At 40.3% G+C, this 22,594-nt stretch overlaps 1 long non-coding RNA gene across 1 annotated transcript in view; it reads right to left on the bottom strand.

Moving 5' to 3' along the window:
* Window positions 1-18,794, bottom strand: part of LOC138903755 (uncharacterized) — a 55,597-nt gene extending 36,803 nt beyond the window's left edge. Inside the window, exons 1-2 of the long non-coding RNA XR_011413151.1 lie at window positions 18,754-18,794; window positions 18,255-18,373 (exon numbers count right to left, since the gene is read on the bottom strand). This is a non-coding gene — a long non-coding RNA (uncharacterized lncRNA). The remainder of the gene's footprint in view (window positions 1-18,254; window positions 18,374-18,753) is intronic.
* Between the last annotated feature and the right edge of the window lie 3,800 nt (window positions 18,795-22,594).

A 22,594-nucleotide genomic window follows, 5' to 3' on the forward strand; every position in this document is an offset into this window, starting at 1 on the left:
ACCCAGGAAGTATCTAGCCTAACCTCGGTGGAGTAGTGATGAGGCCAGGTCAAGACACCTACTAAGACAAGGTAAACTGAACAGAGTATAATGTAGACCAATAACAGAAAACGAGGAGATGAATGATAGCAAAGCAATATAATAATGTAGACTAATAACATAATTCAAGGCAATAAAGGCAACAAGGAATGGACACATGGTATGAACAACAACTAATCAAGTACAGACAATTACAAGTAAGACTAAATGAAGAAATAACCAAACTGCACAACCAACAAGCCTTTTTAATGTAAAATGTACAACAAGAATCACAACCAAGGTACCACGCCTCACAATCTCATTTCACAAGTCACAATCACAATCTTTACTTATATCGTCGTGTGAGCCTTACATTTAGATATTTTTGAAAATATTTTTTCCGAAATAGCTACACGCACTTTAACCCCCTTATCTCGCCGCGTGGCTTCAAGTAATTCCCTTACTAGCAACACGCGTGTAAATCTCACATTATGTCATCGCATGTTCATCAATATCACAACACAATAACAACTCGCACCACATGTGCTCATATGCCATAACTTGCTAAAATTAACAATACTAATGTTACTGTAACATATAGCCCACGCCTCAACCACATATGTATAAGAATCTCAATAATAACAAAATGAATTGAGAAATACTCAACAAGGAAATATATCCCAACAATTCACAACTTAACCTCAATGTGATAATAGCTTGCACAACTTCAACATCAATAACCCAACAAGAAGATATTCCCGCGAAATAACAACTTCAAGTAAGAGTGATATACAATAATGAAACAAGAAAATAAAAGAGGTAACAACTTCAACTAAAGCATGTAAGAGCTAACATAACAATAAAAGATAGAACAAGTGCTAACAATATCAAATAGAGCATGTGAGAGTAACTTTAACAATGAAAGATATAACATGCTGTGACAAATTCAATTAAATTCATGAAAGAAGTCTAAAAGTCTAAATGGGTCAAAATACCACATATAGTCGGTGTACACGCTCGTCACCTCGTGTACATGTCTTCCACACAATACAAATAACACAATCAGCCCAAATCCTAAGGGATAGTTCACCCACATAAAGTTAGACAAGATACTTGCCTCAATTAGACCAAATCAACCCTCAAAATAGTTTTCCCCTAAAACTTGCCTCCACATGGCTCAAATCTAATCAAAAATAACTTAATATCACCAAAAAAATACAAGGGAAACCAATTACGATAGATATAGCTATGATCTTTACACAATTTCCCAAAAGTCAACCCCGAGCTTGCCCAGTCAAAACTCCGGTCCAAGGGTAGAATCCGACTATCCATAACCCTACGAGTCCATATATGTGTTTTGTTTTCAAATCCGAGTCCAAGTCAACTCTGAAAACCTAATTTTTCATTTTTCAAAACATCGACAAAAATCCCTAAATTTCCTATTTGATTGTCATAAATTTGATGTTAAATCTCATATATAATCATGAAATATTGTTGGAAATTGATTATAATCACTTACCCAATGATTGTAAATGAAAATCTCCTCTCCAAGTTGTCATGCCCCGACCTCGGGGAGCGCGATCGGCGCTCAACCAAGATACCCCAGTTAATCAAGCCTCTAGATGCTTTCTATCCGACCTTACCCAAGAATAAAGTGAAGATGTATTCCCTTAATTGGACATTGAGAAGATTATATGAACAACTCCGATTTCATTACCATTAGAACTTCATTCAAGATTTTCCAAAATATTACATTACACATTAATAGTTTAGAAGTGGAAACATGTGATGCAAATACAACATTATTAGTTTGACTATCCCAAAACCAAGATACAACCCACACTACATCTACGTAGCCTCTAATGGATACAAAAGAGTAGTATGATGGTGCCGGCAACAAGGCTCCGGCTATACCTCAGAACACTATACATAGAGAGCAAAAGGTACAAGACCCCGAAATGAAGTGAGGCTCACCAAGTTAGCTGAGAAGAGGGTGCACTGCTATCACAGATCGATGTCGCGTGTTATGGAACCACCTGCATCCATTAAAGATGCAGCACCCCCGAAAAAAGGGACGTTAGTATATATGGAATAGTACTAGTATGTAAGACTAAACACCCTCTCAATAGAACTAGTAACAGTACAATGAGAAAGAAACATGGAATCAATGAGAGCCTCAAACAATATTAAAGTGTCAAGTTAAGAGAAAGATAAATTTCAAGTAAATTTCAATATTTTTAAGTTGGGAGATCTTTAGCACTGATATACCACCGTGTTATTAGCACGGAGTCCGATCACGGCCCGATCGGCTAAGCCGTCTCACCCAAAGACATCCAATCACAATACCACTATGTGTGCGGCATGGCATCCGATCTCAGCTCGATCGGCTAAGTCTTCTCACCACAATATTGTGTAGATCAACATCACATCACATTCCGCTAGCAATCATCTCATTCCAATTAAGGGGAACAATCACAACATATCAATACGGGGATTTACCCCTCAATCACTCCTACACTGGCACGTGTAGTTTCGAGGTTAGTTCATTCAACTTACCCTTCCTCGGTGACTAAACGATACTCCCAAAACATTTATTATAAAAAGGAGTTACAGCACTTTTCATAATTTTCACACTTCTTTTCATTTCAATGGCGTTATTGGCCACAAGTGTAGTTTCCATCCTTGGCACGGTGGCCGCATGCTATGTCTCATATTCACTTCCTTCACTTTTAACCATCATCATAGATTATTGACAACAAGAGCATTTGGAACCAAGACCTTAAATATGTATATGAGCAGTCATGAGTCATTAAGCACATTGAGTTTTCTTCTACAATTTGGCATAATAACTTTCATTTGAAACATGAATTAAAGTCATAACATTTCAATACACAATACCATACTTTAGCACATTCCCGAAGGCAAACATAAAGTGATAGGAGCAATTAAAACGCATTTTGAGCATATAATTTCCGACACAAAGCTTATTTGGAATAATCGGATTTATTAGGAATAATTCTTGATATGAGGAGTAAGAATCATAGGCCAATCACACTTGAGACCTACGAGAATATCATGGGATTTGATTCTAAAAGAGAAGTTTAGCCAAGATACCTCGCTTGAGCTTTCCTTAATTTACTACTACGTTCCGGAAATCCTAGTGACTTCAATCTATTAGAGACATGACAAAGTTGAACCATAATTAAGAAGAGATTCAAGGGTTCATATCATTTAAGCATTCTATCAAGCACTAGGTGTGCAATATGATTTCAAGGTTCTTCTATGGGGGATTCCTTCATCCTACAACCCAATGTTCACCCATTTGAGTTCAACAACCTCCCCACAACCCTTGTTGGTACATGCATGCAAAAGGGACAACTCTTACACCCCAAGAATCACTCTTCTCATTACCTACTTTCAGTCCAATCCCGAAATTGAGTGCTAGGGAGTATAATCTTACCACCTAGATGAAGACCTTGTGAGCTTTTCTTGTTGAATTTCAAGGTTTGAGCAAAGATTTGATGTATGGAGATGTTGGGTGCCCTTTCTCCTCTCTCTAGCTCCCTTCCCTTATCTCTAAACACCAGATGTTTTCCTTCTAAACGAAACCCAATGGCGTTTAATTAAAATGGGGTCGGGTTATAATATAAGAAAATAGACCCTCCGAACTCAACTTTGTGATCACAGAGTGCACAGCAGATCAGGTCTGCGGCCCATAAAATTGACCGCAATAACGGTCCCAAAAAATAGGTTAGCCTGCCCAAGTCTGCGGCCTGCAGAACAGTTATGCAGTCGTATAACGCACCGCAGAATCTCCCTCCAAAATTCTTTATGTTGGATCTGCAACGAATTGTGCGGCCCGCGAAATGATTATGCGGTCGCATAATTGACCGCAAAATGTCCTTCAAAAATTGTCCCTTTTTCTGCTCCACTCCGTGGCGGATCAGCGATCCGCGGAGTAATTCTGCGGTTGCATAATGGACGGCAGAAATGCCATGTTCTGTAACAATTTTTCCTCCAACTCCCCAATGCAAGCTCGCCGCGAAAAATTTCTACAATCCTCAAACACATTAGCCTACCTCGGCACCACGAAACCCCGAGTTCTAGGTAAACTTTTACATGGACTCACACAAATCGCCTCCTACCGAGTCTAGGATTCTAAAATGAGAGAAAATGAAATGAAACCCCGACTTCCAGCCCTTTTATTCAGTTGCAGATGTCGCAAGTGCGGATAAAGTCTCGCAACTGTGGCTACTGACAAGCCCAGGAGATTTCGCAATTGCGACATAGACTTCGCAATTGCGACATAGACTTCGCAAATGTGAAGTCTACCCTCTTCGCAAATGCGACCAATTTATCGCAAATGCAAACTGACTCACCTAATCCTAATCTTAGATAATGTGAACCATTGTGATACCTGATTCCCTCCTTTCATGTTTGCAATTGCGATGCTAGTGCTCGCAAATGCGACAACTGTAGCACCAGCAACCTGCATTTGAGTTCAAACCATTTTGAAACACGTCTGAAACTCACCCAAGCCCTCTGGGCTCCAAACAAAACATCAACAGAAGTCTAAAAATATCATACGAACTCGATCGCGTGATCAAAACACAAAACAAACATCTAAAACTACGAATCGGACATCAAAACGCATGAATTTTCAAAGAAAAGTTAAAGAACCTCTAGAATTGCAACCAAGCATCCGAATCCTATCAAACCAACTCCAAATGACATAAAATTTTGCATACAAGTTTTAAATAGCAAAACAGAGCTATTCCAAGTCCCCAAAACAAAATTTTGAACCTGATAGCCAAAAGGTCAACATATGGTAAAACTTGAAAAATCTTCTAAACCTCAAATTTCAAACTTTCGACAAAATAAGTCAAATCAACCTAGGGAACTCCGAATTCGATTTCGGGAAAATGCCCAAGTTCGAAATCATGATACGAACCTATCGGAGCCATCAAAAATACCATTCCGGGGTTGTTTTCACAAAAGTCAAACTTTGGTCAACATTTCTAACTTAGGCTTCTACGCCAAGAACCAAAGGGTCCAAATCAACCCAGAATCTTCCCGAAACAAAACTAACCAACTCCACAAGCTATAAAACCACAAATACACATGTGTGAAATACCAAAAAGGGGAAATAGGGCTTAAATACCCAAAACGTCCGGTCGAGTCGTTACATTCTCCCCCTCTTAAAACAAACGTTCGTCCTCGAACATGTATAGAGACATACCTGAAGTGATGAAATGGTGAGGACAACGACTCTGCATGTCATGCTCCATCTCCCAGGTTGCCTCCTCAACCGAATGAACCCTCCATTGGACCTTCACTAAAGCAATGTTCTTTGACCTCAACTTTCGGACCTATCTGCCCAAGATAGCCACCGGCTCCTCAACATAAGTCAAATCCTTGTCCATTTAGACTGAACTGAAATCTAATACATGGGACGGATCATCATAATACTTTCAGAGAATGGAGACATGGAACACCGGTTGAACTACCGATAAGCTGGGTGGCAATGCAAGTTTGTAGGCCACCTCACAAACTTTCTCAAGGATCTCAAAGGGACCAATATACCTAGGGCTCAACTTGTCCTTGTTCCCGAACATCATTACACCCTTCATGGGTGAAACCCGCAACAAAACCCTCTCCCCCGCCATAAATGCTACATCACGAGCCCTCCGATCAGCATAACTCTTCAGCCTAGATTGGGCTGCACGAAGCCGATCCTGAATCAACTTGACTTTCTCCAAGGCATCCCGAACCAAATTTGTGCCCCAAAACTTAGCCTCTCCGGATCAAACCAACCAACTGGAGAACGCCATCACCTCTCATATAAGGCCTCACTTGATTGGTAGATGTTGTTGTAGGTAAACTCTGCAAGCGGTAGGAGCTGATTCCATGAACCCCTAAAATCCATAACACAAGCGCGTAACATATCCTCCAACATCTGAATGGTGCGCTCGGACTGCCCATCCGTGTGGGGGTGAAATGTTGTACTCAACTCAACCCATGTGCCTAACTCACGCTACATGGCTCTCTAGAAAGGCGATGTGAACAGCATGCCTCAGTCGAAAATAATGGATACTGGCACACCATGTAGACAACAATGTCACGGATATAGATTTGAGCCAAATACTCCGAAGAATAGGTATTTACCACCAGAATGAAATGTGCCGACTTGGTCAGCCTATCTACAATAACCCATACTACGTCAAATTTCTTCAAAGTCTATGGGAGCCCAACAACAAAATCCATTGTAATATGCTCCCACATCCCCTCAGGAATCTCAAGTCTCTGAAGCAAGCTGCCCGGCCTCCGATGCTCGTACTTTACCTGCTGATAGTTCAAACACCGAGCCACATACTCCACTATATCTTTCTTTATTCTTGACCACCAATAGTGTTGTCTCAAATCCTGATACATCTTAGTGGCACCCTGATGCATGGATTACCGCGAATTGTGGGCCTCTTCAAGGATCAACTCATGCAACCCATCAACATTACGCACACATATACGGCCCTGCATCCGAAACACACCATCATCTTCGATATAATCCTCCTTGGCATCGCCGTGCTGTACCGTGTCCTTAAAGACAAGTAAATGGGGGTCATTATACTGACGCTCTCTGATGCACTCATACAAGGAAGATCGAGAAACCACGCCATCAAAAACCCGACTTGGCTCCGAAACATCCAGTCTCACAAACTGATTGGCCAAGGCCTGAAATCCATGGTTAGTGACCTCTGTGCTACCGGTAAGTATCCCAAACTGCCCATACTCTCCGTCTTTCTACTCAAGGCATCGGCCACCACATTGGCTTTCTTGAGATGATACACAATATTGATATCCTACTCTTTCAGCACCTCTAACCATCTCAGCTGCTGCAAATTAAGGTCCTTCTTCTTGAACAGATGCTGGAGACTCCGGTGGTCGGTATAGACCTAACATAGAACACCGTACAGATAGTGCCTCCATATCTTCAGTGCATGAATAATTGCTGCCAATTCCAAGTAGTGCACCGGGTAATTCTTCTCATGAACCTTCAGCTACCGAGATGTGTTGGCGATTACCCTACCGTCATATATCAACATCGCGCCAAGCCCAACATGCGACGCATCATAATACACAGTGTAAGACCTCAAACCCGTAGGCAACACCAACACTGGGCTATAGTCAATGCAGTCTTGAGCCTTTGAAAGCTCACCTCACACTTCTCGGACCATCTGAAAGGATCACCCTTCTGGGTCAATCTAGTCAAAGGTTAAGCAATGGATTATAAACCCTCTACAAAATAGTGATAATACCCTACCAGACCCAAAAAACTCTAGATCTCAGTAGTTGAATACGGTCTATGCCAACTCTGAACTGCCTCAATCTTCTTCGGATCTACTTTGATCCCCTCACTCGACACCACATGACCTAAAACTACCATCAAATCAAGCCAAAACTCACACTTGGAGAATTTTGCATACAACTTCTTCTCTGTCAAGGTCTGGAGCACGATCCTCAAATGCTGCTCATGATCCTCCCGGCTGTGAGTATATACCAAGATGTCATCAATAAACACGATGACGAATGAATCAAGATATGGCTGGAATACACTATTGATCAAGTGCATAAATGTTGCTAGGGCATTTGTCATCCCAAATAACATCACAAAGAACTCGTAGTGACCATACCAAGTCTGGAAAGCTATCTTCGGAATGTCTGAATCCCAAATCTTTAGCTGATGATACCCTCACTGCAAATCAATTTCCGGGAACACTCCGGTGCCCTGAAGCTAGTCAAATAAGTCATCAATGAACGGTAATGAGCACTTGTTCTTTAGTGTAGCCTTGTACAATTTCCTATAATCAATACACGTCCGCATAGTACCATCTTTCTTCTTCACAAACATAACCAGAGCACCCCAAGGTGAAATACTCGATCGGATGAAACCCTTATCAAGCATCTCCTACAGTTGTTCCTTTAACTCCTTCAACTCTACTAGTGCAATACGATATGGTGGAATAGAAATGGGATGAGTGCCCGGCACCAGATCAATACAAAAATCAATATCCCTATCGGGCAGCATGCCCGGTAGGTTTGCTGGGAACACATCTGGGAAATCTCTCACTACTGGAACTGACTCGACGGTAGGAGTATCAGCATTGACATCACTCAAAAAGGCTAGATACACTTCACACACCTTCTCAACCATCCGTTGTGCCTTAATAAAGGAAACCACCCTACTAGGAATGTAATCCAATGTACCCCTCCACTCCAACCGCGGCAAACCTGGCATAGCCAATGTCACAGTCTTGGTGTGACAATCCAGAATAACATGATAGGGCGACAACCAATCAAAGCCCAATATCATGCAAAAGTCCACCATACTGAGTAGCAACAGATCAACTCTAGTCTCATAATCTCCAATAATGACTAAACACGACTAGTGACACGGTATACAACAATAGAATCTCCCACTAGCGTGGACACATATACTAGAGCACTCAAAGAATCACGAGATATATCCAAATATAGAGAAAAGTAACATGACATAAAAATAAGTGGATCCCTGATCAAATAAGACCGATGCATCCCTATGACAGACCGGAACCATACCTGTGATAACAGCACCTGACGCAACTGCCTCCATTCTACCAAGAAAAGCATATAAACGAGCATGGCCTCCCCCTCTAGGGTGACCTCTACCCGCCTGACCTCTACCCCTAGCTGGTGGGGCAGGTGGAGTGGCAACTGGAGCAGCAATCGTGGCCTGTGAACCCTGTGGACCCTATGGAATCCGTGGAGACTATGTAGTATGAGGAGGTGCATCCCTCCTTAGTTTGGGGTAGTCCCTCACCATATGTCTGTTATCATCACACTCAAAACAAGCTCTCAATGGGCATGGCTACTGAAACTGACTCTGGCTTGGTCGGCTAGACTGACTGCTGAAGGCACCCCATGCGGGAGGTGCACTGGAAAGTGGTTGAGCAAAATGGGCAACTTGAGACCTCAGAATAGCCGGATCACTACTAGAAGCTGGAAGTGCTGAATGAACTGGCAAACTCACATATCCCCTACCATGTTAGGCTGAAACTACAGCGTGGCCACCACTAAACCCTCTAGTACCTCGAGGCCTCTTGGCCTCCCTGTCCTCTCTCTCTCTATCTTGGCCCCGCATACCCTCTAGCCTCTGAGCAATCTCTACCACCTGCTAAAATAGAGTGTCCATCTCTAACTCTCGAGTCATGCTGAATCTAAGACCATAACTGAGCCCCTTGATGAATCTGCAAACTTGCTCTCTAACTGTAAAAGCCAAGGCAGGTGCATGTCAGGACAACTCACTGGATCTGATATCATACTTTGACACTGACATAGTACTTTGACGCAGCTGCTCAAACTCTATGCGCCATGCATCCCGAAGGGTCTGGGGAACAAACTCTCTCAAGAATATTTATGAATACTAAGCCCAAGTGAGTGGGGCTGCATCAGCTAGCCTACCCTCATTGTAAGCCTGTCACTACCGATATGATGCTCCATACAGCTGAAATGTAGTAAAAGCAACTCCGCTCACCTCCACAATTCCCATAGTGTGGAGAATACGGTGGCACTTCTCTAGAAATCCCTACCCATCCTCGGTAGTTATGCCGCTGAAAGTAGGAGGATCATACTTCTTGAAACTCTCAAGTCTCCTCTTCTCCTCCTTAGATGTTATTGGCCTGACATCAGGCTATACCAGAATAACGGGTTGTGCTGGCATGACACCTGGGACCTTATTAATGTGGACCCCCAGCCTGAGATATAGCTGGTGCAGGGGGAATCAATCTCGCCTAAGCTAGAGTGTCGAACATGCTCAAAACCTGTGCTAGGATCTCCTGTAGTCCTAGGGCAACAACAGGCGTCTCGGGTGCCTGTCCCCTAACCGGAGCTACTGGTAGCTCCTCAATCGTTGCTCAGGTAGGTACTCGGGCTGCAGCACGTACCCCTCATCGGCCTCTGCCCCGGCCCTAGCCTCGTACGGCTCTAGCAGGGGGCACGGGTGTTTGATCACCTGATCCAGCAGTACGTGTCCTCACTATCTGTGAGAGAATAGAAAGATAAAGACTCAGATTTCAAAGTCAAAATATTCGCACGATAAGGAATCAAAGAAGTGGAATTTCCTAACAGTTTTGTAGCCTCTAGAAGATAAGTACAGACGTCTCCGTACCGATCTGCAGGACTCCACTAAACTTGCTTATGACTCGTAGCACCTAAGAACCTAGGGATCTAATACCAACTTGTCACGACCACAAATTCTCATCTTAGGATGTCGTGATGGTACTTAGTCTCTAAGACTATGCAAGCCTAACATTAATTGATAGTTTAATAGAAGAACCAAACTAATATAATAAAAAAATTGATACAGCTCATAATAACTCTAAAACGGAACATCATTAACAATATCCCCAAAACTGATGGAACTGAGTCATAAGCTCTATAGAAATGTACCAAAAATCTCTAATACAACACTGTTTGATAATAGGATAAATAGTAGCAAAAGGAGTAACAGAAGGTGACTCCGAGGCCTGCGAGCATCGAGCAGGTATATCTTGAAGTCTCCGGAAATAATTGTATGATCACTGGCATCTGGCACGAGAAGATGTACCTGGATCTACAAAATAATGTGTAGAAGCGTAGCATGAGTATACCACAATGGTACCCAGTAAGTATCAAGCCTAACCTCGGTAGAGTAGTGACGAGGCCAGGTCAAGACACCTACTAGGACGAGGTAAATTGAATAGAGCGTAATATAGACCAATAACAAAAAACAAAGAGATAAATGATAACAAAGCAGTACAATAATGTAGAATAATAACATAATTCAAGGCAATAAAGGCAACAAGGAGTGGAAACATCGTATGAACAACAAGTAATCACATACGGACAATTACAAGTAAGACAAATGAAGAAATAACAACATTGTACAACCAACAAGCCCTTTTAACGTAAAATGTACAACAAGAATCACAACCGAGGTATCATACCTCACAATCTCATTTCACAAGTCACAATCACAATCTTTCCTTATATCGCTAGGTGCGCCTTACATTTAGATATTTTTGAAAAAATATTCTAGAAATAGCTACACGCGCTTTAGCCCCCCTATCTCGCCGCATGGATTCAAGTAAGTCCCTTACTAGTAACACGTGCATAAATCCCACCTTATGTCGCCACATGCTCATCAACCCCTATCCTTATACCACCGCATGTGCATCAATATCACAATATAATAATAACTCGCACCACATGTGCCCATATGCCACAACTTTCCAAAATCAACAATACCAATGTTACCACAACATATAGCTCACGGCTCAACCACAATGTGCTCAAGAATCACAATAATAACAAAATGAATTGAGAAATACTCAACAAGGAAAGATATCTCAACAATCAACAACTTCAACCTCAATGTGATAATAGCTTTCACAACTTCAAGTAAGAATGATTCAACAATAAGAGAGGTAACAAGAAAATAAGAGAGGTAAAAAATTCAACTAAAGCATATAAAAGCAAACATGACAATAAAAGATAGAACAGGTTCTAACAACGTCAACTAGAGCATGTGAGAATAACTTTAACAACGAAAGATATAACATGTTGTGACAAATTCATTTAAATGCATGGAAGAAGTCTAAAAGTCTAAACGGGTAAAAATACCACATATAGCATGTGTACACACTCATCACCTCGTGTACATGTCTTCCACATAATACAAATAACACAATCAACCCAAATCCTAAGGGGTAGTTCATCCACAGAAAGTTAGACAAGATACTTACCTCAACTAGGCCAAATCAACCCTCGAAAATAGATTTTCCCCTAAAATTTGCCTCCACACGGCTCAAATTTAACCAAAAACAACCTAATATCATCAAAAAATGCAAGGGAAATCAATTACAATAGATAAATCTATGATCTTTACACAATTCCCCAAAAGTAAACAAAAGTCAATCCCGGGCCCGCCCGGTCATAACCTGGTTCCAAGAGTAGATTCTGACTACCCATAACCTCACGAGTCCATATATGTGTTTTGTTTTCAAATCTGAGTCTAAATTGACTCTCAAAATCAAAATTTTCATTTTTCAAAACTTCAACAAAAATCCCCAAATTTCTTATTTGAATCTCATAAATTTGATGTTAAATCTCATATACAATCATGAAATATTGTTTGAAATTTATCAGAATCACTTACCCAATGATTGTAGATGAAAATCCCATCTCCAAATCGCCTCCTACTGAGCCAGGGTTCTAAAATGAGAGAAAATGAGATGAAATCCCTACTTACAGCCCTTTTCTTTAATTGCAGATGTCTCAATTACGACACTGGGTTTGCAATTTTGAACCCTCACAATTGCAAATAATGTCTTGCAATTGCATCTACTGACAAGCCCATATCCATCAGTAGAGGCTTGTAGACATATCCTGTCAGTTAATACAGTATGTTGGGCTTGTAGGCTTTTATGTACATTTTGTTGGATTGTCAGCTGTAGTAATTATGACGGTCTTGTCGGCCCAGCTTTTTATTGATCTTTAGTCAGTATTCGCAATTGTCTTGCAATGTGGCCCATGGCCAAAGTATGACATTATATGTTTCGAGTCCTTTAGTCGCAAGTTGGTACGCGAGGATAGGTGAGGCACCAAGTGCCGGTCTCGCCCCCAGGTTCGAGGCGTGACAATGGCCCAGGACGTCATGGTCTAAGGACATCATCCTCATCGTTCAAAAGACAACTCTCATGGTCCAAAGGGAATTTGCATCATGTTTAAATTTTCACAATAACTACATATGTTCGCGTGCATCGTGTTTTATATTTTGCAGGTAACTCGGGAGGTAACCATCTTACAAATAGGAGCAATTCTCGCTCCGGATTCCGTTCACAACATTCACATCTTTTGATTACCTCAAATGTAACTGATCAACAGCAATGACAGTTTCCATCCCATAACTGCCCAGACATTCATCTCGAATATTCGTAATGTTCAAATTTGCATTCATAACTCCACCTGGAATTATCCGTTACTTACGACGCTATCCTAACCAAGAGAGGATCCTTCTTCGAAACATATTTTATAATAACTCCACTGGCTTTATTCGCCGTTGGATCCAGAACTACAGACGGTCTGATTCCCATAACAACAGGGATATGTAGGCAACTCAAGAACCAGGGTTCGGCCTCCATATTTTCAAAAAACACTCCTCTTTACTCATTCGGGCAAAATTAGTCATCATTTTTCTTTACTCGACAACTCTTTCATCATTCTCGGGTAAAGAGGGGCATCTGTTGATACCCAATTTTACCCTCATATTTTATAACTTATTCCATATACTTTCAAAACATCATTTTGCACTAGTACCTAATTTACAAGGTCACATAAGTATTTTCTATAACTTTTTGTAATTTTTAAAGTTTTAAAATTGATTTTTCTTGCATTTAATTTGCTCAATATTTATTAATTATCTCTTTAAACTATTTTAGGGTGATTTAATCGTCCAAATTTATCATTTTATACCCCACATGTATTTTATAATATTTCATCTCTTTTTACATAATTATATTTGCATTTTTCCTATTTTATCTACACTAGTTACAATAATAGCCTATATTCTATAAATAATTGCGTTTATTGTGTTATTCATGCTAAAATAGATTGTTTTTAATAAGGAGTTATTATTTTCAAACATTTTATCGCATAAATAATATTTTTATTATTTATTAGTCATTTTCTATATTTTTGTTTTATGAATTTCGGTATTTAAATTGTAGCCCAATTTTGAGCTAATTTGGACCAAAACCAAACCCAAAAACACCTAGCACATCTCTTTTACCCATCTGAGGCCCACAAAAATGACCCTTTACTATACCCGGTCGCGACCTGTTAAATAACCCGCCCCACTTCCCCTTCGATATTGGCCGTTGATCTTAAATCATCAACGGCCCATAATAAACCCCTCATTCTCCTTATATCCTTCACCCCTAACCCTAGAGACCTATTTTCCCCGTTCAGCCGCCTCTGTGTTCTCTCTACCCCCTTCTCTCTTCACAAACCCTAGCCACCTTATCCACAAATTCTCTCCAAATCTGGCCACACTATGGAATCCTTTCATGATTTGCTTGACTTATTCCGCTACTACTCACGTGTTCATGGTGTTACTTAGTATTTGCCTAACTTTAATAAGTACTGCCTTTCAAATCGGGCCTGCTTGGCTCCAATTTTGTGAAGATCTGAGCGATGTTTCATCTATATACACTTTACAATGAATGATTCTTGCATTTTCGGTCCGATTCACTGCAGTTGGACTCAACTTAGGTTTGAAATTTATTTCACTCCTTTACCGGTTCTATTAGGGATTGTATGTTATCTTTTCTTTCCTTTTTAGGTTTAATTGATTGTTTTCCTTGTTTGTTCATCCTAATCTTTCACTATATAATCCCCCTTCCCCGTTTCCCCTAGAGGACCTTAATGACTACTGTTATTCTCTCATTTTCACATCTTCCATACTATTTCTGCACTCTTGATTGTGGCCGGCTAAAAACCAAGGCCACCAGAATCTTCTCTATCAACCTCCCTAGTGCGAGCACTGCTCGGGGCTCACTAAACCTCCTGTGAACTTTGGCGCACTAAGATCTGGGGTTCTCACTGTTATCTTTCAATTGCTATCACCGCTGAGACTCTAAGTTACTCACTCTTTTGCTTGTTTATCTTTGCAACTGGTTAGTGTTCTCGACCCTTTACAGCCTTAATAGTTACTCCTCTACTTATTCATGTATGTGTATTCTGCATGCCAGCACAGTTTGAACTTCTATACAGAAGCATGACCTATGTTTCTTTGCTATTTGTGAACTCCTTGTATTGTTTTTTGTATGCTTTACTGTAATTCTATTGTCTCAATGATGTTCTATAGTTCCATGTTCTCTAGCATCGAACTTGATAGGCTTCAACATATGTAGTGTACTCTCACTCTGTGTATTTGACTCAAATAGTTTCTGGCCTTCTTAGGTTTTGCCTGATTGGTTGTGCTCATGTTGCCTTGGATGTTGTGCCTTTTGCTTGTTATGAGTTCACATTCATGCCCTGGAGTTTTGGGACCTTTTGTTGAAACTGCTTGCTCAGAATCTGCTTTAATCAATCTCTTCCTACTAAATCCTTTATGTGCAATCTACTATTTCCTGCAAACTGATCTTTGACTCTCCCATGTTATAGCATTGTCTTAATATCTAGCCAATCATGTTTTTCTGTTATTTGTAACTCTGATGAATGTGTTCCTTGACTTGTCAATCCTGCACTCTTTAGCATTGCTTCTAGGATAAATATCAATGTGCAGCTTTCTCTCATGTATGCTCGACTAACATGAATCTTAGTGTCTGCCTGTCCTGTTAGCCTATAGTTGACATGTTCTTTGACCTACTATGAGTTCTTTAGAATCTTTGTGCTATAGTTAATGTCCATCATGTTAAGTTTCATGTTCAACTAAGTATGTTCGCCAAACTGTGCTACTAGTATGTTGTTATGCTAGGGTTTCATGTTAAAATCCTCATATGAAGATTGTACTCCACCTTCTTCTTGTATATGATTCTGCTAGGCTGTCATCTGAAAGTCGTTAGGTTGATTCTACTTTGAAACATTGTTTGTAGCAGTTTGCTATCTTATGATATCATATCTTGTCACTGTTAAATTTTGTTTTTTTTCAGGAATTACTTGCCCATCTGTGTCTTTGATGCCTTTCAACTTAGCATGGTTTTGTTTATTGGTTGAAGCTGCAGCTATTTCAGTTGTAAGAACTAAGTGTTTAAGTTATTTTACTTTATTTTATGAGTAATTTTGTTACCTGTATGGCTAAATTTGGCATCCATTAGCTTAATTACTTCAATCATTTGGGCCTAGTATGTTGGGCCTGCCTTTTGTATTGGGGTTTTTAAGTGCACTGTTTGCACGTAGAGTTTGGGCCTGCTGTCCGCATGAAGTTCTAAGCCTATTTGAAGGCCCAGATGTGTTACTGAGTTATTATATATTTGAAATTGGGCCTATAATTATTCAATGTGGTCTGTAATAACTTATAAAACTGAATGATGGGGAAATTAGTAAAAAGGAGGGCAGGGGTATTCTAATTTTTGCATGAATGTGTAAAAAACTTGTCCATAGGGTTTAATTTCTTTGTTTGCTATTTGTTTGACGTGATTTATTTCTATACACTAATAGAAATCATGCCTATAGGAACTCAAACACTTCACCTACTCAACCTGTCCAATGCCCGCACATTATCAAAAGCATATTTGTAAGAATCTAAGTGTTTTACTTGTTCACATGTTTACTTCTATGCACTATTAGATAGCATGCTTATAGGAATCAAACATCATTGACTATTTGCTCAACTTGTGCAATTGCAGTGTGATTATTAAATAATGTGCCTATAGGATCGTGTAAAGTAATGCTTCCACCGTTACTCATCTAGATACCATGTTTATAGGGCCTTAATGATTAACTAATTGGCTATTTTGTTGTTCTTATCACACTTCCCGCTTAGATAACATACCCGTAGTAATAAGCATGATAAATCTGTGCCCAAATATCAACTATTAGAGTACCTTCCTATAGGATACTACTACTCTCTTAGAAAGCATGCCAATAGGATTAAAAAAGAGTAATCCTGAGTTTTCCAATGGCTTCACTACCCCAGGCGCAAATCACTTAGAGATAATGTCTATAGGCTTTTATAACACTTGTAATCTGTAATTTTGATAATCCGGATAGCAGCACTACCTATGAGATGTTCTTAAACTGTGTGGTCACATAGAAGCCATGCCTATAGGTTTTAACAACTCTAATACATCTCGATTCTAAAACTGCCTACTGCAGAATATGAAATCTGTTTGCGTGCCTTTGTTGCTTATGTGTGGAGGCTAACTTGAGCCATTCGTTGTCTTTATGTGCAGTCCTACTTGTTTTGAATGTGCTCTTAGTTTTATCATTTTGAGCTACCTAAGTAAAGTCTGGAACCACCCAAATAGCAGGTCCAAAGCCTCCTGGACCATAAGCATGGGACGGAAAGTGCACGCATAGGATACGACCTGGAATTGAACTAGAGCACTTTAGGTAAGCAATTTTAACATAGTAATTAGGTAGAAGGAGATGATAGTCTGTGCCCGCTGAATAATATGAGCAACCCCACCTTAAGGGAGTTGCAAGCATTATTTATGTTGCACGGGGTAATCCTTTAGGCTAAAACATATAGGACCCCCCTCCCCCCCATATGTTTGTTACTCGCGCCTTTGTTTCTTTGAACTTAGAATAAATTAGGTTGTACCTTGTAACCTCTAATACTTGTGCTGATCATTTATATATAGTCTAATTCTTTCATATGTGAAATCTTCTTTACACTTGTTTTATATCATAGTTGAATACATAATTCCCTGTCTTCCTTCAATTTACATGATCACATAGGACAATTATAATCCAATAATTCCACATAGCATAAATTTTGGTCGGGACCCAAGTTGTGGACCTCGAAGAATGCCTAATATCTTCTCTTCGAGGTAATTTGAGCCCTTACCAGATCTTTGGTGATGCGGACTAGTTAAAACAGAGTTATTTGCAAATAGGTTCCCTAACGCACCTTAAACTGTTATTAGGCGATTCTTCTTTTACAATAACCCATTTAAAAAAGTTGTCACATGTCAAACCCCGCTTTCGCGATAAAACGGGGCGCGCCACCATCATACTTAGGGAGATATGACTCTGATACCATACTTTTCATGACCCACACCCATAGCACATATTGTCCGCTTTGGGCCTAGGCCCACACGGATTTGTCCTTTTTTTGCTACACCACCTCGAGCCCCTAAAACATGCGTACCATGTGAACTTAACTCATGCCTTATATAGCTTTCCACTTTCCTCTCCCATTCTGATGTAGTATTCACGTAAGGTTGTGCACTCATTCTTTAGAAGCTTGTCAGCCTAGAAGCCTGCCAGTTCTACTTGACCCGTCCTCATTAGCCCTCCCTCTGTCATGGGCATCACATTTACCCCTAGGACTCAGCGTCCTTGCTGAGGTTTGCTCCACCATCGTAGTTTAAGAGATTTGGCTTTGATGCCATACTTGTCACGACCCGCACTCATATCAAATATTGTCCGCTTTGGACTTAGGCCCACACTAATTTGTCCTATTTTGGGCTACACTACCTCGAGCCCTAAAAGCGTACATACCATGTGAACTTAACTCATGCCTTATATAGCTCTTCACTTTCCTCTCACATTCTGATATGGGATTCGCCTAAGGTGATATGTACACCCCTTTTTCAGAAGCTTGCCAGCCTAGAAGCTTTCCAGTCCTACTTGACTATCCTTATCAGCTTGTCCTCTTGTCATGAGCATCACATTCACCCCCCCAAGGACTCAGCATCCTTGTTGAGGTCTACCACACCATCGTACTGAAGGAGATTCAACTGCGATATCATACTTGTCACGACCCAAGCCTATGGCAAGTATTGTTCGCTTTGGGCCTAGGCCCTTACAGAGTTGTCTTTTTTTTGGGCTACATTATCTCGAGCCCTAAAAGTGCGCGTATCATGTGAACTTATCTCATGCCTTATATATCTCTTCACTTTCCTCTCCCATTCCGATGTGGGATTCACCTAAGGTGACATGTGCACCCCTTCTTCAGAAGCTTGCCGGCCTAGAAGCTTGCCAGTCCTACTTGACCCGCCTTCATCAGCCCGCCCTCCGTCATGGGCATCACATTCCCTACTCCTGGTAGAAAAGTCATTTTCTCCAATTGTCATTTACCTTCAATTGGAGGAAAATGAGCTTATTAGGAAAATATTTTTCATAACATTCACGCCTATCAAGCATGAAAAACTTGTAAATTATTTTCTAAAAAATATTATTCTTCATACCAAGCACAATCTGTTTTATATATAAAAAGAATTCTTAATTATCAGGTCACCTAATAATAACAAATAGCAATTATTTATAAAATGTGCGGTAAATAAGATAATCTCTACTTGATTTAGTCAAATAAATATTTTTCTTAATTATTAAGATCCATATTTATCTTCCCATCCGAGAAGGGAAAAAAAGAAGAAGAAAAAAGATAGTATTTGCAATAGATTTTAACTTTTGGGTGTGTTTGGTATGATGGAAAATGTTAAGTAATTTTCTTACTTATTTTTTTAAGTTTGGTTAATAAGGAGAAAATACCCAAGAGCATTTTAGTATAATTTGGGCAAATAATATAATCGAACCTGGACCCTAGACCTCGATACCTGACACCCGATCCACCCTTAACATCAGCCCTAACACCCTACTCAAGACTCCCGGCCCGGACCCTGAACCATGAGCTTGACCCCAGCCCTAACCCCTCGACACGACCCTTGACCTCAGACCCAAGAACCAACCCCAACCCTGTCCCAGCTAGCTAGCTCTGGCCCCGACCTTGACTCCGATACTAATGCAAATTCTGAACCCCGGCCCTACACAGTAACTAGGATCGAACTTATTGAATACTTACTAGTTACTCCTACTTAACTTTGAGAATATTTTCACTTGCCTGACAGTCGAGCCCTAACCCCGAAACTCAATACTCGATACCCGACCCCCGACCTTAAATATTTTGGATCGCGAAGTCCCGGTCGAACGTGTCACGCCCCGAACTCGGGGAGCGCGCCAGCGCTCAACCGAGTGAACCCGGCAAAGCAAGCCTATTAGATTTTCTTCTACTCAAACTCATCCATGAATAAAGAGAATACATATTTTCGTTAATTAGACAATAAGGTGATCATGTATGCAATACTAATTTCTTACCATTAGTTATATCATTTTAGAGTCTCAAATTTCACGCACATTTTCATGGTCTAAAGTGGAAAAAGTAATTCAAACACAACATAACATTGTTTGACTTCTCCAGCACCAATATACAACCCACACTATGTCTTTGGAGCCTCTAATAGATACAGAAGAGTATTATGATAGTGCCGGCAACAAGGCCCTGGCTATACCTCAAACACAATACACAAAGAACAAAAAATACATGACCCCAAAATAAAGTGGGGCTCACCAAGTCTGCTGGGAAGAGAGTGTACCGCTATCACTGATCAGTGTCTCCTGCTGTGGAACCACCTGCATCCATCGAATATGCAGCGCCCCCCGCAAAAGGGACATTAGTACATATGGAATAGTACTAGTATGAATGACAAGACACCCTCACAATAGAATGATAAATAATATGAGAAGGTACAATCATAATATCATGGGAAGCCTCAAACAACATCAAACTTCGAATTAGGATCAAGACAATGTTAAATTAAATTTCCATATTTTATGTTGGGAGGTCTTTAGTACCAATATGCCATCGTTCATGATACCAATGTTCACAATACAAATACCACCATTCTTTTAACACGGAGTCCTATCACGACCCGATCGGCTAGGCCATCTCATTAGAGACATCAACCACAATTATAATTTCCAGCACAATCACCACCATGTGTGCGGCATGGTGTTCGATCACGACCCGATCGGCTAGGCCGTCTCATTAGAGACATCATCCTTCTTATACAAATCATATCATTTCATACCTTTCTCGCATCTTTTCATTTCATTGGCACTAGTTGCCACAATTATAAAATCATTATTGGTACGTCAGCCGTATTTAATAATTCATGCTCGCCTTTTTCACTTTCAAACATCATCATCATCATCCACAACAAGGAATTTCAAATCAATGTTTTAGTACACATGTGAGCAATTGAGAGTCTTAGGCACATAGAGGGTTTTTCCCAAAATTTCGCATAATTGCCTTCGTCTGAACTTGACTTGAATTCGCAACATTATTATTGCACAGCCCATACTTTGGGCATATTCTCAAATGATAACATAACATGATAAAAGAATTTTGGGATACATATTGATCATATATCTTTCAACACAAGCTTATTTGGAATAGCCACTTTCATAATGAACAATTCGGGACTTACATAAATCACCTGAATAACGTGGGATTCAATTCTGGGAGAGGGGTTTAGCCAATATACCTCAATGGAGCTTCCTTAAACTTTAAAATGTTCCGAAATTCTTAGCAACTTCAATCTATTTTAGAAAAATAATAAATTGAACCAAAATTAGGAGGATGATCATGGTTCTAGCTCATTTGAGTATTTTATCAAACACTGGGTGTGCATTAAGGTTTCAAGGTCCTCCTATGGTGGTTTTCATCATCCCAAACACATTATCTACCATTCTTAGCTCAACAATCTTTTTACACCCTTTGATAACACATGTATGCAAGATGGACAACTCCCATGCCCAAATATTATCTTACTAATTACCCAATTCTAGATAAAATTCGAGATTGAGGGTTAGGGTGTAGAATCTTACCTTTAGGATGAAGACCTTAAGGGTTTTTCCTTGTTAATCTTCCAAGATTTGAGCAAGAATTGATGAATAAATTGTTAAGGAACACTTTCCCACTCTATGGCACTCTCTCACTCTAAAAACATCAGGTTTTAGCTCAAGAAATAGTCCATTGCGTCTATTTAACGAAGTAGGGTCAGGTTATAAAAACCCAAAAAATGAAGCTCCGGAACAGGATCTGCGGTCGCATATGCAACCGCAGAATGGATATGCAGTCCGTATATCGGCCGCACAATTCGGTGCACAAACCTGTTGCCGCATGCTTGGGTCTACGGTAGTTATGTGGCCCGCAGACCTGTTCTGTGGTCGTATAATGCACTGCAGAACTGGTCTGCGGTCGCATATTGCACCACAGACCTTCCTCCAAGATGCCCCTCCATTGATTCACTCTGCGGCCATTATGCGGTCCGAAGAGTGATTCTGCGACCGAATAGTAGGCCGCATAAATGACCTTTTATGGCAAAAATTTTCCTTTACTCCTAAGTGCATTGTTCAACCCAAAAAGTCCGAGCCGCAGCTCTCAAGCTCGCAGCGAAGAATTTCTAAAATCTTCAAACACGTGATCCTAGTTTGGCACCACGAAAATTTAAATTCCTTTACTAAATTTTTATGGGGCCTTACATTCTCCCCCACATAGGATTATTCGTCCTCGAATGAGGGTCAAAATCCGTCATTAGCATTCAATGTGGCCCAACTGTTAATTCACTCACACCAGCAGTTTCAAAATTTGGCTAACTCCCTAAATTTTCAAAAATTTTACTAGAGTCTCCCTGTAACTGGGTCTATCCACCTGTCAGAGAATCCCAGAAACCAATCCTAACAACATATACATAACCGATGATGCCATATAACACAAGAACAATACCAACCGTGGCCTCATAAGCAATATATTACCAGAAAAGGAACACCCTTCATCAACTATATAAATGATACATAATTCATAGAAGTTAACTCTTAGAACTTTCATAGAACACAACTTTATAAATACATGGCTATTCAAACAAATAAGGATACTTTTTCTTCATTTCTTCCTCGGTCGCCCAAGTAGCCTCTTCAACCTGTTAATTTCGCCATAGCAATTTCACGGAGGCCATTTCTTTATTCCTCAACTTTCGTACTTGCCAATCAATAA

The sequence above is a fragment of the Nicotiana tomentosiformis genome, chromosome 12 (genome assembly GCF_000390325.3).
Source record: "Nicotiana tomentosiformis chromosome 12, ASM39032v3, whole genome shotgun sequence".
NCBI classification, from domain to species: domain Eukaryota; kingdom Viridiplantae; phylum Streptophyta; class Magnoliopsida; order Solanales; family Solanaceae; genus Nicotiana; species Nicotiana tomentosiformis.